The 15,484-nt window shown below is 51.1% G+C and overlaps 3 long non-coding RNA genes across 8 annotated transcripts in view; all 3 read left to right on the top strand.

Annotated features, from left to right (window-relative positions):
* LOC120402083 overlaps window positions 1-15,484 on the top strand; it is a 35,887-nt gene that overhangs the window by 7,336 nt on the left and 13,067 nt on the right. For 2 of the 5 annotated variants that reach the window (XR_005596962.1, XR_005596958.1), the window contains exons 6-7: window positions 258-404; window positions 963-1,072. This is a non-coding gene — a long non-coding RNA (uncharacterized LOC120402083). Of the gene's footprint in view, window positions 1-257; window positions 405-962; window positions 1,073-1,165; window positions 1,214-15,484 lie in introns of those variants that run through there. The other 3 variants (XR_005596959.1, XR_005596961.1, XR_005596960.1) reach the window with 3 other exon arrangements.
* On the top strand, window positions 2,912-7,797 carry LOC120402082. Its single transcript, XR_005596957.1, has 4 exons — window positions 2,912-3,315; window positions 4,861-5,595; window positions 5,925-6,036; window positions 7,352-7,797. It is a non-coding gene; the product is annotated as an uncharacterized LOC120402082 (long non-coding RNA).
* LOC120402084 lies at window positions 7,936-9,290 on the top strand. Of its 2 annotated transcripts, none has more exons than XR_005596964.1 (3): window positions 7,936-8,219; window positions 8,520-8,661; window positions 9,235-9,290. It is a non-coding gene; the product is annotated as an uncharacterized LOC120402084 (long non-coding RNA). The 2 variants fall into 2 exon arrangements; XR_005596963.1 differs by lacking the exon at window positions 9,235-9,290 and adding an exon at window positions 8,844-8,877.

The following is a 15,484-nucleotide window of genomic DNA, read 5'->3' as shown; positions in this document are numbered from 1 at the left end:
GCACCATCCCTGCCCATGCTGACCAATAGCCATTGATAGACTGATCCTCCATGAATTTACCTAGTTCTTTTTTGAAACCTGTTATAGCCTTGGCTTTCACAGCGTTCTCTGGCCAGGAATTCCAGAAATTGAATGTGCGTTGTGTGCTTTTTAATTGTATCTATAAAGGTGTAATGGTAGATGGGAGAAGAAGAACATACACAATATTGCAGATTCTGATGATAACTTTTGTTTTTCCCTCCTTGTGTTGTGCTTAGTACCACAGACAAAGAAGTCAAGGGTAAGAGCCCACCCCTGTTGTGAGATGGAAAGCGCACAAGAGCCGTGAGACAGTGAGCGTTGTTGATGCCAGGATATGCAGATACCGTCGAACTGGAAGTGGAGCAGCCGTGACCATCAGTGAGGTAAGTGTCTGGTTTGGGGAGGACTCTGGTAACGGCCCACCTGCCTCCAGGCTGAGACTTGTCGTTAGCTGGGGCTCGGCTTGTAGGAAAAGGTTCCTGACCTGCTGTGGTTAGGAGGGAGACAAGGTCCCCATTTCAGGGGCTGCTCATTTCTCTGTCCATAAATGGTGTGTCCTCTCTAGCAGTCAGGGCTGGCTCCAGGCACCAGCTTATCAAGCAGGTGCTTGGGGCGGCAACTCCTGAGCAGGGCGGCACTTTGAGGTATTCGGCGGCAATTCGGCGAAGGGTCCCTCACTAGGACCGAAGGACCTCCCGCTGAATTGCCACAGATCGCGATCGCGGCTTTTTTTTTTTTTTTTTTTGGCTGCTTGTGGCGGCAAAACCTCTGGAGCCGGCCCTGCTAGCAGTAGGTTCAGTCCAAGGGGATGACTCCAGTTTCTTGCCTTCCTCCTGTGTTTTTTTTTCTCTTTCTCTTCTAATGTGTTGGCCAACACTCTCTCCCTGTGTGTGTGTCTCTCTCTCTGTCCTTGCCTCTCCTTGTTCTGTTTCCCTTTATAGGACACAGGCAGTGGTGCTAGCTGTGCATCCCCGCAGGCTAGGTCTTGGGAGCCATGAAGAAGTAGGAGGGGATGAAAATCATGCTGGACAGTGGGTGCGAGAGTGGAGCGGTAACTTGGTGTTTACTCGGTCTGTATTCATTGAGTGGATTTCACGCACCAATACAGCTGTATGTAGTGATGTCTCATGCTTGGCTTTTGCAGCTGCGCTTCTAGAGGAATCATGGAGGAGCAGCAGCCGAAGGAGAAGGTGGCAGATGTGGACCTGAGCAGCTTGGACATTCTTCTAAGCAGAGATTAACAGTCCTCAGCTTTCTGCCTTGCGCATAACTGGCTGTGAGTAAGCGATACTGTATTCAAAGCACTGAACTCCTCACTTAAAGTCGCCCCGGTTAACGTTGTTACGTTGCTGATCAGTTAGGGAACATGCTTGTGTAACATTGCGCAATGCTCCCTTATAACGTTGCTTGGCAGCTGCCTGGTTTATCCAGTCCTTGCAGGAAGAGCAGCCCGTTTCAGCTAGCTGGTGGGGGCTTGGAACCAGGGTGGACCAGCAGCCCCCCATCAGCTCCCTGCCCCCCTAAGTTCCCTGTGCGGCAGCCACCCAGCAGGCTATCAATTGCTGGCAGTTCCTCCCCCCACTGCCATGTGCTGCTCCTGCCCTCTGCCTTGGAGCTGCTCCCTGGAGCCTCCTGCTTGCTGTGCAGGGGAGAGGGGAAAGGGGGGCTAATGTCAGGGTGTCCCCCTCCCCCTACTCCTGCCCCCCACTTATCCCTTCTCCATCTAGAGCAGGGTGGGGACAGGACAGGGCTCAGGGTGGAGAGAGCCTGCTGCCCGCAGCTGCTGTCTCAACTTCCTGACCTACTTAAAAAGGCAATGTCCTTAAAGTGGTGTCAGCGCACTTGAAGGGGCAATGTGCATCTCTCGCTCTCTCTCCCCCCCCCACACACAGGGTGTGTCTCTCTGTCTCTTTCTGCCATGCTGTCTGCCCTCCCTCCCTCCATTCGTGCTGCCTTGTAGAGTGTGAGGTTACATTAACAACAATGCGTTAACCCTTGAGGGCTCAGCTGAGTGCTAGTTCATCATTTAGCAGTAAGGCATTCCCTGGGAAATATCCCACCCTCTGACTGCACCACCTCAACCAAGCTTCACAATCCTCATTACTGGTTACAGTATTAAATTGTTTGTTTAAAACTGATACTTTTAATTCCTCATCTTTACTTGCTCTAGTATTGTTCACAGGCCGTGTGCTTCCTCGTTGGGTACAGGACTCTGTGGTATTAAGGCTGGGGAGTGGCCAGAGTCTGCTGTTCAGAGTGACTGTCGGGTGCTGTTGCAAGGGCTGCTTTTTGGCTGAAATGCTAAAGGTGTCATTTGAAGAGTGTTGGCGGAGCGCCGCCGTGTGGGAGAGGTGAAAAGAAGAGCTAAAGCGACGTTGCCTGCTTAGATGGTAACTTATTTTTTTCCCTTGTGCTGGCTTTAGTACCAAGGGAAAAAAAATCAGGCATCAGAGTCTACTCCCTTCATACTTTGGAAAGTGAGCAAAAGTGATCGAACCGCGAGAGCTACTGATGCTACGGAAAAGCCGTCCAACTGGGAGTGGAACAGCTGCTACTCTCAATGATAAGTGTCTGTTTTGGTGATTGCTCTGCTCATGGCCCCCTTGCTTCTGGTAGCGATGCTCCATTAGCTGGGGCTGGGTTTGTAAGAAAAGGTTCCCGACTAGTAGTTATGAGGGAGACAAGGTCCCCATTTCCAGGGGCTGCTCAGCTCTCTGGCCAGGAGCAGTGTGTCCTCTGCAGCAGAAGGTTAGATCCAGGAGAATGGCTGCAGGTGGAGAGTTGCTTGCCTTCCTCCTGTGTTTTTTTTCTCTCTCTCTGACTCTCTCTCTCTCTAGTACGTTGGCCAACACACACCCTCTCTCTATTCTTACCTTTCCTTATGCTGTCTCCCTTCTTAGGACATGGGCAGGTGTGCTAGGTGTGCATCCCCACAGGTTAGGTCTTGGAAGCCGTGGAGGAGTAGGAGGGGACGAAAACCATGTTGGGCAGTAGGCGCTAAAGTGGAGTGGTGACTGTTGGTGTTAACTCGGTCTCTGTTCGTCGAGTGGGGCCGATGTAGATGGGATGGAAGAGGGAGGCAGGGATGAGGCCAAGATTTCAAGCACCAATAGAGCTGTGTGTAGTTATGGCTCATGCTTGGCTTTTGCAGCTGCGCTTGCAGAGGAATTGTCCAGGAGCCCCAGCCCAAGGAGAAACTGGCAGAAGTGGATCTGAGCAGCCTGGACATCCTTCTAAGGAGACATGAACAGTCCTCAGCTTTCTGCCTTTTGCATAACTGCCTGTGAGTAAGAGGTGAGCGCTTTCAATTTCTCACCTCTACTCGCTGTAGTTTTCTTCACAGGCCGTGTGCTTCCTCGTTTGTTACGAGACTCTGGGATTAAGGCTGGGGAAGGGACAAGAATATCCTGAACAAAGTGACTATTTTGGGACCAAGTGTACTTAGATTTCCAGAAAGCCTTTGATAGATTCTTATGTAAATAAAGTTATCATTGGAAAAGAGTGAAGATCCTTTCATGGACTGAGATATGCTTAAAAGACAGGGAACAAAGGATAGGAATTAATGGTAAATTTTCAGAATGGAGAGGGGTAACTAGTTGTGTTCCCCAAGGGTCAATGCTAGGACCGATCCTATTCAATTTATTCATAAATAATCTGGAGAAAGGTGAGGTGGCAAAGATTGCAGATGATACTAAACTGCTCAAGATAGTTTATGGGAACTTTTTGAAGTTCTTCAGTGTTCATTGGATTTAACTAAGTGATTGGGCAACACAATGGCAAATGAAATTTCATGTGGATAAATGTGAAGTAATGCACATTGGAAAAAACAACCCCAACTATACATACAATATGATGGGGGCTAATTTAGCTACAACTAATCAGGAAAGAGATCTTAGGGTCATCGTGGATAGTTTTCCGAAGATGTCCACGCAGTGTGCAGCGGCAGTCAAAAAAGCAAACAGGATGTTTGGAATCATTAAAAGAGGAATAGAGAATAAGGCAGAGAATATCTTACTGTCCTTATATAAATCCATGGTACTCCCACATCTTGAATACTGGGTACAGATGCGGTCTCCTCATCTCAAAAAAGATATACTGGCATTAGAAAAGGTTCAGAGAAGGGCAACTAAAATGATTAGCGGTTCAGAATGGATCCCATATGAGGAGAGATTAAAGAGGTTAGGACTTTGCAGTTTGGAAAAGAGGAGATTAAGGGGGCATATGATAGAGGTATATAAAATCACGAGAGGTGTGGAAAAAGTGAATAAGGAAAAATAAGTTTACTTCCTATAATATAAGAACTAGGGGCCACCAAATGAATGTAATGGGCAGCAGGTTTAAAATAAATACAAGGAAGTTCTTCTTCACGTAGCGCACAGTCAACCTGTGGAACTCCTTGCCTGAGGAGGTTGTGAAGGCCAGGACTATAACAGGGTTTAAAAGAGAACTGGATAAATTCGTAGAGGTTACGTCCATTAATGGCTATTAGCCAGGATGGGTAAGGAATGATGTGCCTAGCCTCTGTTTGTCAGAGGGTGGAGATGGATGGCAGGAGAGAGATCACTTGATCATTACTCATTGGGTTAATTCCCTCTGGGGCACCTGGCAATGGTCAGGATACTGGGCTTGATGGATCTTTGGTCTGAGCCAGTTTGGCCATTCTTATGTTTTTATGGGTGCCTTTACAATGGGTGCCTTCCAGTTGCAATTGTAAAGTAGTAAAGGGAGATGGGTTGAGGGCAGAGGGCTGGGATACGGGAGACGTGAAATGAAGAGACTACGTGACATTGCAGTTGGAGATGCTAATTTTTTTTGTTTCTCTCCCTCTGCTGAGATTAGTACCAAGGAGAAAAAAGTCACGGTCAGAGTCTACTGTCCTCATGCGATGGAAAGTGAGCGAGAGTGACGAGACCACGAGCATTGTCAAAATCAAGCATTAGGCATGCATCTGGGAGCGGAGCAGCTACTGCTGTCAGTGAGATAAGTGTCTGTTCTGGTGAGAGCTCTGCTCACGGCCCACCTGGCTCCAGGTAGGGACGTCTTGTTAGTTGGGCCTGTTTTTGTAACAAAATGTTCATGACTAGCTGTGGTTATGAGGGAGACTGGGTCCCCATTTTCAGGGTCTGCTCATTTCTCTGCTGACAAGCAATGTGTCCTCTGCAGAAAAGGTAGGTTCCAGGTGGCGAGTTGCTTGCCTTCCTCCCGTGTTTCTCTCTCTCTCTTCTCTAGTGTTGGCCAACACACTCTGTCAGTCTGTCCTTGCCTCTTTTTCTGCTGTTTCACTTCATTGCACACAGGCAGGTGAGTTAGCTGTGTATCCCCAGAGGCCAGGTCTCGGGAAGCATGGCGAAGTAGGAGAGGACGAAAATAATGCAGGGAAGTGGGTGTGAGAGTGAGGCAGGTACTGGAAGGTCTTGTGCACCTGTAGTGTTTTTGGCAGTGATGGCTCTTCCATAGGTGGTTTGCTGTTCTTGCAGAGGGCAGCGGAGCATCTGCAGGAAGCGGACCTGCACAATCTAGCTGTTTCACTTTGCAGTGGAGCCGAGGAGCGCTCTTGTAATGTTGGAGGAGCAGGTGCGTGTTTTTGTGAAATGATATTTCTCTACCCAATATCTGCAGAGTGAGGTGCCTCGTGGAGAGCAGAGAGATGCTTCTCCTATCCATGGGATGGGTCCTGGGGAAGGTCCTGGGGAAGGTCCAGCTCTGCCTGTGGCTGGCAGTGGTCTGGGATTGTCCCTTTCCTGGAGGGCTGTAGCTCCTTAGGAGTGGTGAGTATTTTAGGCCCTGGGTAAGCTGAAGAAGAATAAAGGAGGGAGCAGCAGCCAGTGACGTGTGTCTCCGTTGTTCTTCCATGCACAAGTGGTGACCTAGCTTACAAGTGTTCTCTCTCTCTCTCTTTTCAGTCGTACTGAGATTGGTCAGATGAGAGATCGGCCAACCTGTGGCAGAGACCAAGGAAGGAACAGCCACCCGGAGCCCATCCCTAGGGATGGAAGCCGGACAATGATCTGCAGAGTAAGAGCAAATGGAAACTTGCTGAAGTTCAGTATTGAGGGAGGGCTGCAAATACTCTTGTCAGTGGAGAGAATTTGTGAGTATGGGGAGGGCCCCTGAGGAAAGACCTCAGCATCTCACAGGGGCACGATAATCTTGGGGGAATCCTTTGTGCCCTCTCAAGGAATTGTCAGGTGCTATGGAGTCTTCCCAAAGTGCAATAACTCTTTGTGGAGAGCCAGGAAGGTGACTAGAGGTGCTGAGTTTGCCTCCTTCCTGTATATGTATCTCTGCTCTCATAGTTGGCCAACATGTGCGCGCGCTCTCTTTCTGTCTCTCTCCTTGTCTCCTTGCATAGAACATGGGCAATGGTGGATGCTCACAGTCTAGGGCTGGAGAGCCTGCATCCCACTGGGGCATTGGGAGGGGGAAGAGAAGCATGATGGGTACTAGATCCTCCATTGGTAGTGGTGGGGTGACTGTAGAAGTTGACTCTGACTCTGTTCATCAAGTGGGGCTGATGTACGGTGGGTGGGAGAGGGAGGGCGGCATCTCACACACCAATAGAACTTTGGGCAGTGATGGCCCCTGTGATGGGTTGGATCACAGACACCCCCCTGGGAGCTGCCAACTGATGTGCCAACTTACCTCTGCCCCTGCTTTCCCTGCTAGCTCAGGACTCTAGCACCCTCTCTTGCTGAGCCAGATACTCCCATCTGCTCCAACATAGACCCAGGGTCTGAATTACTTGCCCCAAAGCTGCAGGTTTACCTGAAAACAGCTCACAGAAGTGTGCTTGTCTTTAGCACTCAGATGCCCAACTCCCAATGGTGTACACACACAAATAAATCCGTTTTACCCTGCATAAAGCTTATACGGAGTAAACTCATAAATAGTTCATCCTCTGTAACACTGATAGAGAGAGATGCACAGCTGTTTGCCCCCCCCCAGATTAACTCTCGGTTAATTAATAAGTAAAAAGTGATTTTATCAATACGGAAAGTAGGATTTAAGTGGTTCCAAATAGTAACAGACAGAACAAAGTGAGTCACCAAGCGAATTAAAAAGCACAAATCTATGTCTAATCAAACTGAACACAGATAATCTCACCCTCAGAGATGCTTCAGTAAGTTTTTTCCTCAGACTGGACCCCATCCAGGCTTGGGCACAATTCTTTCCCTGGTACAGCTCTTGTTCCAGCTCAGGTGGTAGCTAGGGGATTCTTCATGACTCCATGGAGCTATAAAGGTGTAATGGGAGATGGGAGAACAACCACCTACACAACACTGCAGATTCCGATGATAACTTCTGTTTTTCCCTCTTCTGTTGTGCTTAGTACCACGGAGGAAGAAGTGAAGGGTAAGAGCCCACCCCCGTTGTGAGATGGAAAACACCAAGAGCCGTGAGACCACAAGCGTTGTCGATGCCAGGCTATGGCGATGCCGTCCATCTGGGAGTGGAGCAGCCGTCACCATCAGTGAGATAAGTGTCTGGTTTGGGGAGGACTCCGGTAACGGCCCACCTGCCTCCAGGCTGAGACTTGTCATTAGCTGGGGCTCGGTTTGTAGGAAAAGATTCCTGACCTGCTGTGGTTACGAGGGAGACAAGGTCCCCATTTTCAGGGGCTGGTCTTTTCTCTGTCCACAAACAGTGTGTCCTACGCAGCAGAAGGTTGGATCGAGGAGGATGACTCCAGCTGTTGAGTTTCTTGACTCCATCCCACATTTTTCTCTCTCTCTCCTCTAATGTGTTGGCCAACACACACTGTCTGTCTCTCTCTCTTTTTCTCTGTCCTTGCCTCTCCTTGTGCTGTCTCCCTTCGTAGGACACGGGCAGGTGTGTTAGGTGTGCATCCCCACAGGCTAGGTCTTGTGAGCTATGAACAAGTAGGGGACCGAAATGATGCAGGGCAGTGGGCGCTAGAGTGGAGCGGTGACTGTGGGTGTTGACTGAGTCTCTGCTCTAGTGGGGCTGATGTGGATGGGATGGGAGAGGGAGGCAGGGATGAGGGCAAGATTTCACGCATCAATTGTATTTTGTGTAGCGATGGCTCTTGCTTGGCTTATTTCCTGCACTTGCAGAGAAATCTTCGGGAGCAGCAGCAGGAGGAGAAACTAGCAGATGCGGACCTGGGCAGCCTGGACATCCTTCTAAGCACAGATTAACAGTCCTTAGCTTTCTGCCTTCCACATAACTGGCTGTGAGTAAGTGGTCGGTGCTTTCAATTCCTTATCTGTACTCGCTGTAGTTTACTTCACAGGCCTTGTGCTTCCTCGCTGTGTACAGGACACTGTGGTATTAAGGCTGGGGAAGGGACAAGAGTCTCCTGAGCAAAGTGACTATTTTGGGTGCAGTTACAGTGGATCCCTTCTAGTTGCAGATGTAAAGTAGTAATAGGAGATGGTTTGATGGCGGAGCCGTGGGATATGTGAGATGAAGAGACTACGTGACATTGCCGATGGAGATGCTAATTTGTTTGTTTTTCTCTCCTCTGCTGGGTTTAGTACCAAGGAAAAATAAGTCACATGTCAGAGTCTACTGCCCTCATGCAATGGAAAGTGAGTGAGAGCAGCAAGCCTGTGAGCATTGTTCATGCCAGGCAAGAGCTGTTCATTTGGGAGCCAAGCAGATACCACTGTCAGTGAGGTAAGTGTCTGTTTTGCTGAGCGTACTGTGAACAGCCCATCTGACTCCAGGTACAGACACCCTGTTAGCTGGGGCTGGTTTGTCAGAAGAGTTCCCTGACTAGCTGGGGATACAAGGGAGACAAGGTCCCCATTTTCAGGGGCTTGTCATTGCTCTGTTCACAAGCAGTGTGTCCTCCGCAGGAGAAGGTTGGCTCCAGGAGGATGACTCCAGATGGTGAGTTACTTGCCTTTCTCCTGTGTTTTTCTCTCTCTCCTCTCTAGTGTGTTGGCCAACACTCTCTTTCTCTCTCTGTCTCTGTCCTTGCCTCTCCTTGTGCCGTCTCCCTTCATAGAACAGGGGCAGGAGTGCTAGGTGTGCATCCCCACAGGCTTGGTCTCGGGAGCTATGAACAAGTAGGAGGGGATGAAAATCATGCAGGATAGTGGGCGCTAGAGTGAGGCAGTGTCTGTGGATGTTGACTCAGTCTCTGTTCATTGAGTCCGGCGGATATAGATGGAATGGGAGAGGGAGGCAGGGATGAGGACATTCATAGAGCTCTGTGTAATGATGGTCCTTGCTTGGCTTTATTAGTTTGCAGAGGAATCGTCCAGGAGCCCTCGCCGGAGGAGAATATGCAGAAGTGGATCTGAGAAGCCTGGACATCCTTCTAAGGAGACATGAATAGTCCTCGGGTTTCTGCATAACTGGCTGTTCCTCATCTGTACTTGCTGTAGTTTCCTTCATAGGCCGTGTGCTTCCTCCTTGGGTACGGGGCTCTGTGGCTGGGGAGGGGCCAGAATCTGCTCTGCAGAGTGACTATGTTGGGTGCTATTAAGAGGGCCAATGCAGAGAGGAGAAAAGGGGCCTGAACCCTGATTACAGGGCGGTCGCCCTTTCTTTAGTAAAATACTCCTCCTTTAAACTTGGTGTGGGTGGGGCGGGAAGTCCCCAATGTGAAAAGATCTGGAAATGAACAGGTAAGGGAGGGATCCTGCTGAGTGTCTCCTTTCCGATCAATCCTCCATCTCTCAGCGACACCCTTCCGGACTTACCTTCCTACCTCACCAAGAAAATAACTTTGTGCTCCCTAACCTTTACCAGAAAAGACCCCTCTTCCTTGTGACGCAGTCCTGTTAGTAGGGTTAGGTGCACCCACGTGCTGGCTCTGAATACCACCGCATGTGATTACAACACCTGAACATCAACACATTTCAGAAAGGACCGCCACATCAATCCCTTCGGACGTAGCCCTAGGAATCGCCTCTGTCTATCTCCAAAGAGACACAAGGCCTGGAATTTGGACACAGCTGAGGGAGCTGTCTGAATGTCTACAGTTGAACACTCATCAGTGCAACGGTGTCTTTCTTGTGCACAAGAAAACAAAGGGTCAAAGTTGTGGTTGGTTGAGCGGTGTAAATTGGGCAGGGCAAAAGGACTTGAGGAAGGATGAGGTGGAAGTGAGGGTGTGAAAGGAGCCCCCCACCTCACCTGTTCATTTCCAGACGGTGTGACATTTGCATGGTTGGGCCATTTCTTGGCTTTTTTGAGAAAAGGGGCGAATTTTCCCACGGCTTCCACCATCCCCCACAGCTGCCCCTTCGCCACACCATGTTGCATCTGACCTGGATAGGTCACAAGTAAGATTTCACTTCAAATCTCAAAAAAGTCCAGTAGAAATAATTGTGGGGGAATTTCCTGTCACTAAGAGAAACAGAAGCTCAAGCCTTCTCAAGGGTGTGGGGTGTCGCTCAGCCACAGGCACAAAAAGGCTCCCCTAGTTTAAGCGTGCGAGGGATAAGACCTTACACCCTGGTTACAGGGCAGTCATTTTGCCGGGTGTGTCAAAGTGACCTGTGGTTTAATTTGCTTGACAAAGGAGACCCAAACCTTCCTTACTGGGAGGTCCTTAAGCCAGGGGCGTTCGAATGGGGCGGAGAGAAAAGCACTGTAAAGGAGAGACCTCCGTTCCCTCAGGAGAGCGTGGTCTCATTGCCCAGCAAGTGCCAGCGGCCCAAGAGGAGCTAGAAAGGGGAGACCTGCACCCTTCTCACAGGGATTGGTCAGTGGCAAAGAGCGTTTTAAAGGCTAGGTCCTAAGGAGCTCAAAGCTACAGAGACCTTGTCGTGATCTGCGTGTAATGTAATATCTCAGTGTAAGGTGACGAGGCCAGCAAGAGTTAATTAACTCACAAATTGACCTTGACCCATGGCCGAACTTTCAAGACTGGTTACGAAGATCTGTAAAGGAATAGATGTTTGAAATGCAGCCTGCATTGTTAGAGATAGAAGGGTAAATGTTAGCTCAGGTCTTGTCTATTGCTATAGCTGTGATTCAAAGATCAAAAAAGCAATATTAACATTTGGGAAGACACTGGAGTGAGATAGTGGTGTTGTCTATATCGGGGACGGCAACCTTTCACAAGTGGTGTGCTGAGTCTTCATTTATTCACTCTAAGGTTTTGCGTGCCAGTAATAAATTTTAATGTTTTTCAGAAGGTCTCTTTAGTTTCTGTCTATATATTATATAATTAGTGTTGTATTGTAAAATAAACAAGGTTTTCAAAATGTTTAAGTAGCTTCATTTAAAATTAAATTAAAATGTTGATCTTACACCGCTGGCCTACTCCACCCGCTGCTGGTCTGGGGTTCTGTTCCACTAGGCTGCCAGCAGGCTGCGCGGGGCCCTCTGATTCTGGCCCATTCTCTTGCTCTCTCTGCACTGAGCTGAGGGTGGGAGTGGACCGAGCACAGGGCTGGGGCTGAAGGGTCTGGCCCAGGAGCTAGAATGAGGGAGGGGGCTCAGGGTTGGGGAAGGAGGTCTGGGTGTGGGGGCACTTACCTGGGCAGCTCCCATTTGGTGTGAGGGGTGCAGGTGGGAATGTGAGTGGGGGTGCAGGAGCGCCCGTTTGGGGCTCTGGGTGGGGGTGGGGATGTGCAGGGGTGCAAGATTCAGGGCAGAGGACTGGGGGCCATGTGAGGGGGTTCAGGTGTCAGGGTGGGGGGGCTGGGTATGTGTGGGGGTGCCAAAGTCAGGGCTGGGGTCGGGGGTGTGTGTGAAGGAGTCAACAGAGGGCTGGGTGTGTATGAGGGAGGTACAGGGCTCAGGGCAGAGGGCTGGGTGACTGCCCCCCTCAGAACCTCCAACCCCCTCCGCTCCTTGTCCCCTGACTACCCCCTCCTGGGACCTCTGCCCCCCAGAACCCTATCCCCTATCTAAGCCTCCCTGTTCTTGTCCCCTGACTGCCCCCCTAGGAGCCTAGCCCCTACCTGTCCCCTGACTGCTCCAACCCTTATCCACACCCCGAGACAGACCCCTGGACTCCCATGCCCCATCCAACCACTCCCCACCCCTGACAGGACCCCCAGCACTCCCAACCCGTACAACCCCCCCCCTGCTCCCTGCCTGCCGCAACCCCCTCCACACCCCTGCCTCCTGACAGCCCCCCTCAAAACTCCTGACTCATCCAACCCCCCCAGCTCCTTGTCCCCTGACCACATCCTCCAGAGACCCCCCCCCACCCTAACTGTCCCCTGACCCCCCATCCAGCCCCGACCCCCTGACAGACCCTGGAATTCCCATGCCCCATCCACCCCCATGTTCCCTGTCTGCTTCCTCCAGAGACCCCTGCACCTAGCCACCCCCCCAGCATCCCACCCCCTATCCAACCAACCCTGCTCCCTGTTCCCTGACTGCCCCCACCCCTTACCAAAGCCCCCCAGCCCCAGATCCCCTTACAATGAGCCTCCAAGCAGAGCCAGCCTATGCTGCCCCGTGGGAGCGCACAGCCCCGCCCCTCAGAGTGCTGTGCGCATGGCGGCAGGGCTCTGGATGAGTGGGGAGCGTCTTTGCCTCCCTGCAGAGCCAAACGCTGCCCCACAGGAGCGCGCAGCCCCAGACCCAGAACTCCGTGCGTGGCGGCAGGGATCCGGGGGAGGGGCCGGCGGCTTGCTGCACTCGGCCTGGTGCTCCAGCCCGGGAGCGCGGACCCTGCGGCTTGCCATGCTGGCAAGATTTTGAATGGGACCCTGGAGTCCCGGCAGGCAGCCGCATGCCATTGAAAATGAGCTCCCGTGACGTCTTTGGCACACGGCTGCCGGAGGTTGCTGACCCCTGACCTAGTGTCTCTGTGGCTCCATGAGGGAAATAACTAATGAGATCGTGTGGCCATGTGGGGTAATGCACAGACCATTTCTCACGGAGCAACAGTGACGCCCTGTAGCCATGCAAGGTATTGCACAGAGCATGTCTCTCAGAGGAACAGTGACACCATTCCCTTGTGTGGGCACACGGTGTCACTGTGGCTCCATGCAGGAACTGTTCTGTGCATTACCATACGTGGCCACACGATGTCACTGTAGCTCTATGCAGGATCTGTTCTGTGCATTACCCTGCATGGCCACATGGTGTCAATGTTGCTCCGTATAGGAAATGCTCTATGCATTACCCTACTTGGCCACACGGTGTCACTGTTCCTCTGAGAGAAATGCTCTGTGCATTACCCTGCATGGCCACATGGTGTCAATGTTGCTCCGTATAGGAAATGCTCTATGCATTACCCTACTTGGCCACATGGTGTCACTGTTCCTCTGAGAGAAATGCTCTGTGCATTACCCTGCGTGGTCACATGGTGTCACTGTAGCTGCACGCAGGAACTATTCTGTGCATTACCCGTCGTGGCCACATGATGTCACTGTTGCTCCATGCAGGAACTGTTCTGTGCATTACCCTGCGTGGCCACATGGTGTCACTGTAGCTACATGCAGGAACTGTTCTGTGCATTACCCTGCGTGGCCACATGGTGTCACTGTAGCTGCACGTAGGAACTGCTCTGTGCATTACCCGTCGTGGCCACATGGTGTCACTGTTGCGCCATGCAGGAACTGTTCTGTGCATTACCCTGTGTGGCCACACGGTGTCACTGTAGCTGCACGTAGGAACTGCTCTGTCCATTACCCGTCGTGGCCCCATGCTGTCACTTTAGCTGCAAGCATGAACTGTTCTGTGCATTACCCTGTGTGGCCACATGGTGTCACTGTTCCTCTGAGAGAAATGCTGTGGCCATTACCCTACGTGGCCACATCGTGTCACTGTAGCTGCATGCAGGATCTGTTCTGTGCATTACCTTTTGTGGTCACACGGTGTCACTGTAGCTGCACGCAGGAACTATTCTGTGCATTACCCTGCGTGGCCACATGGTGTCACTGTTGCTCCATGCAGGAACTGCTCTGTGCATTACCCTGCGTGGCCCCATGGTGTCACTGTAGCTGCACACATGAACTGTTCTGTGCATTACCATGTATGGCCACATGGTGTCACTGTTCCTCTGAGAGAAATGCTCTGTGCATTACCCTGCATGGCCACATGGTGTCACTGTTCCTCTGAGAGAAATGCTCCGTGCATTACCCTGCGTGGCCAAATGGTGTCACTGTACCTGCACGCATGAACTCTTCTGTGCATTATCCTGCGTGGCCACATGGTGTCACTGTTCCTCTGAGAGAAATACTCTGTGCATTACCCTGCGTGGCAACATGGTGTCACTGTAGCTGCACGCAGGAACTGCTCTGTGCATGACTCTGTGTGGCCACATGGTGTCACTGTAGCTCCATTCAGGAACTCTCCTGTGCATTACCCTTCGTGGCCAGACGGTGTCACTGTTCCTCTGAGAGAAATGTTCTGTGCATTACCCTCCGTGGCCACATGGTGTCACTGTTCCTCTGAGAGAAATGCTCTGTGCATTACTCTGCGTGGCCACATGGTGTCACTGTTCCTCTGAGAGAAATGCTCTGTGCATTACCCTACGTGGCCACACGGTGTCACTGTAGCTGCACGCATGAACTCTTCTGTGCATTACCCTGCGTGGCCACATGATGTCAGTGTTCCTCTGAGAGAAATACTCTGTGCATTACCCTGCGTGGCCACATGGTGTCACTGTTGCTCCATGCAGGATCTGGTCTGTGCATGACCCTGCGTGGTCACACGGAGTCACTGTAGCTGCACGCAGGAACTGCTCTGTGCATTACCCTGTGTGGCCACACGGTGTCACTGTAGCTGCACGGAGGATCTGTTCTGTGCATTACCCTGCGTGGCCACATGGTGTCGCTGTTCCGTTGAGAGAAATACACTGTTCATTACCCAGCATGGCTCCATGGTGTCACTGTAGCTGCACGCATGAACTGTTCTGTGCATTACCCTGTGTGGCCACATGGTGTCACTGTTCCTCTGAGAGAAATTCTCTGTGCATTACCCTGCGTGGCCACATGGTGTCACTGTAGCTGTATGCATGAACTGTTCTGTGCATTACACTGCGTGGCCACATGGTGTCAGTGTTCCTCTGAGATAAATACTCTGTGCATTACCCTGCGTTGCCACATGGTGTCACTGTTGCTCCATGCAGGATCTGTTTTGTGCATTAACCTGCGTGGTCACACGGTGTCACTGTAGCTGAACGGAGGAACTGTTCTGTGCATTACCCTGCATCGCCACACGATGTCACTGTTACACTGAGAGAAATACTCTGTGCATTACCGTGCGTAGCCACATGGTGTCACTGTTGCTCCATGCAGGATCTGTTCTGTGCATTACCCTGCGTGGTCACATGGTGTCACTGTAGCTGCACGCAGGAACTGTTCTGTGCATTACCATGCATGGCCACACGATGTCACTGTTCCTCTGAGAGAAATACTCTGTGCCTTACCATGCGTGGCCACATGGTGTCACTGTTGCTGCACGCAGGAACTGTTCTATGATTTACCCTTCTTGGCCACACGGTGTCACTGTTCCTCTGAGATAAATGCTCTGTGCATTACCCTGCATTGCCACATGATGTCACTGTTTCTCTGAG

Source organism: Mauremys reevesii, linkage group 3 (assembly GCF_016161935.1).
Source record: "Mauremys reevesii isolate NIE-2019 linkage group 3, ASM1616193v1, whole genome shotgun sequence".
In the NCBI taxonomy this organism is placed as follows: Eukaryota; Metazoa; Chordata; order Testudines; family Geoemydidae; genus Mauremys; species Mauremys reevesii.
This window is presented reverse-complemented; position numbering and strand designations above follow the sequence as displayed.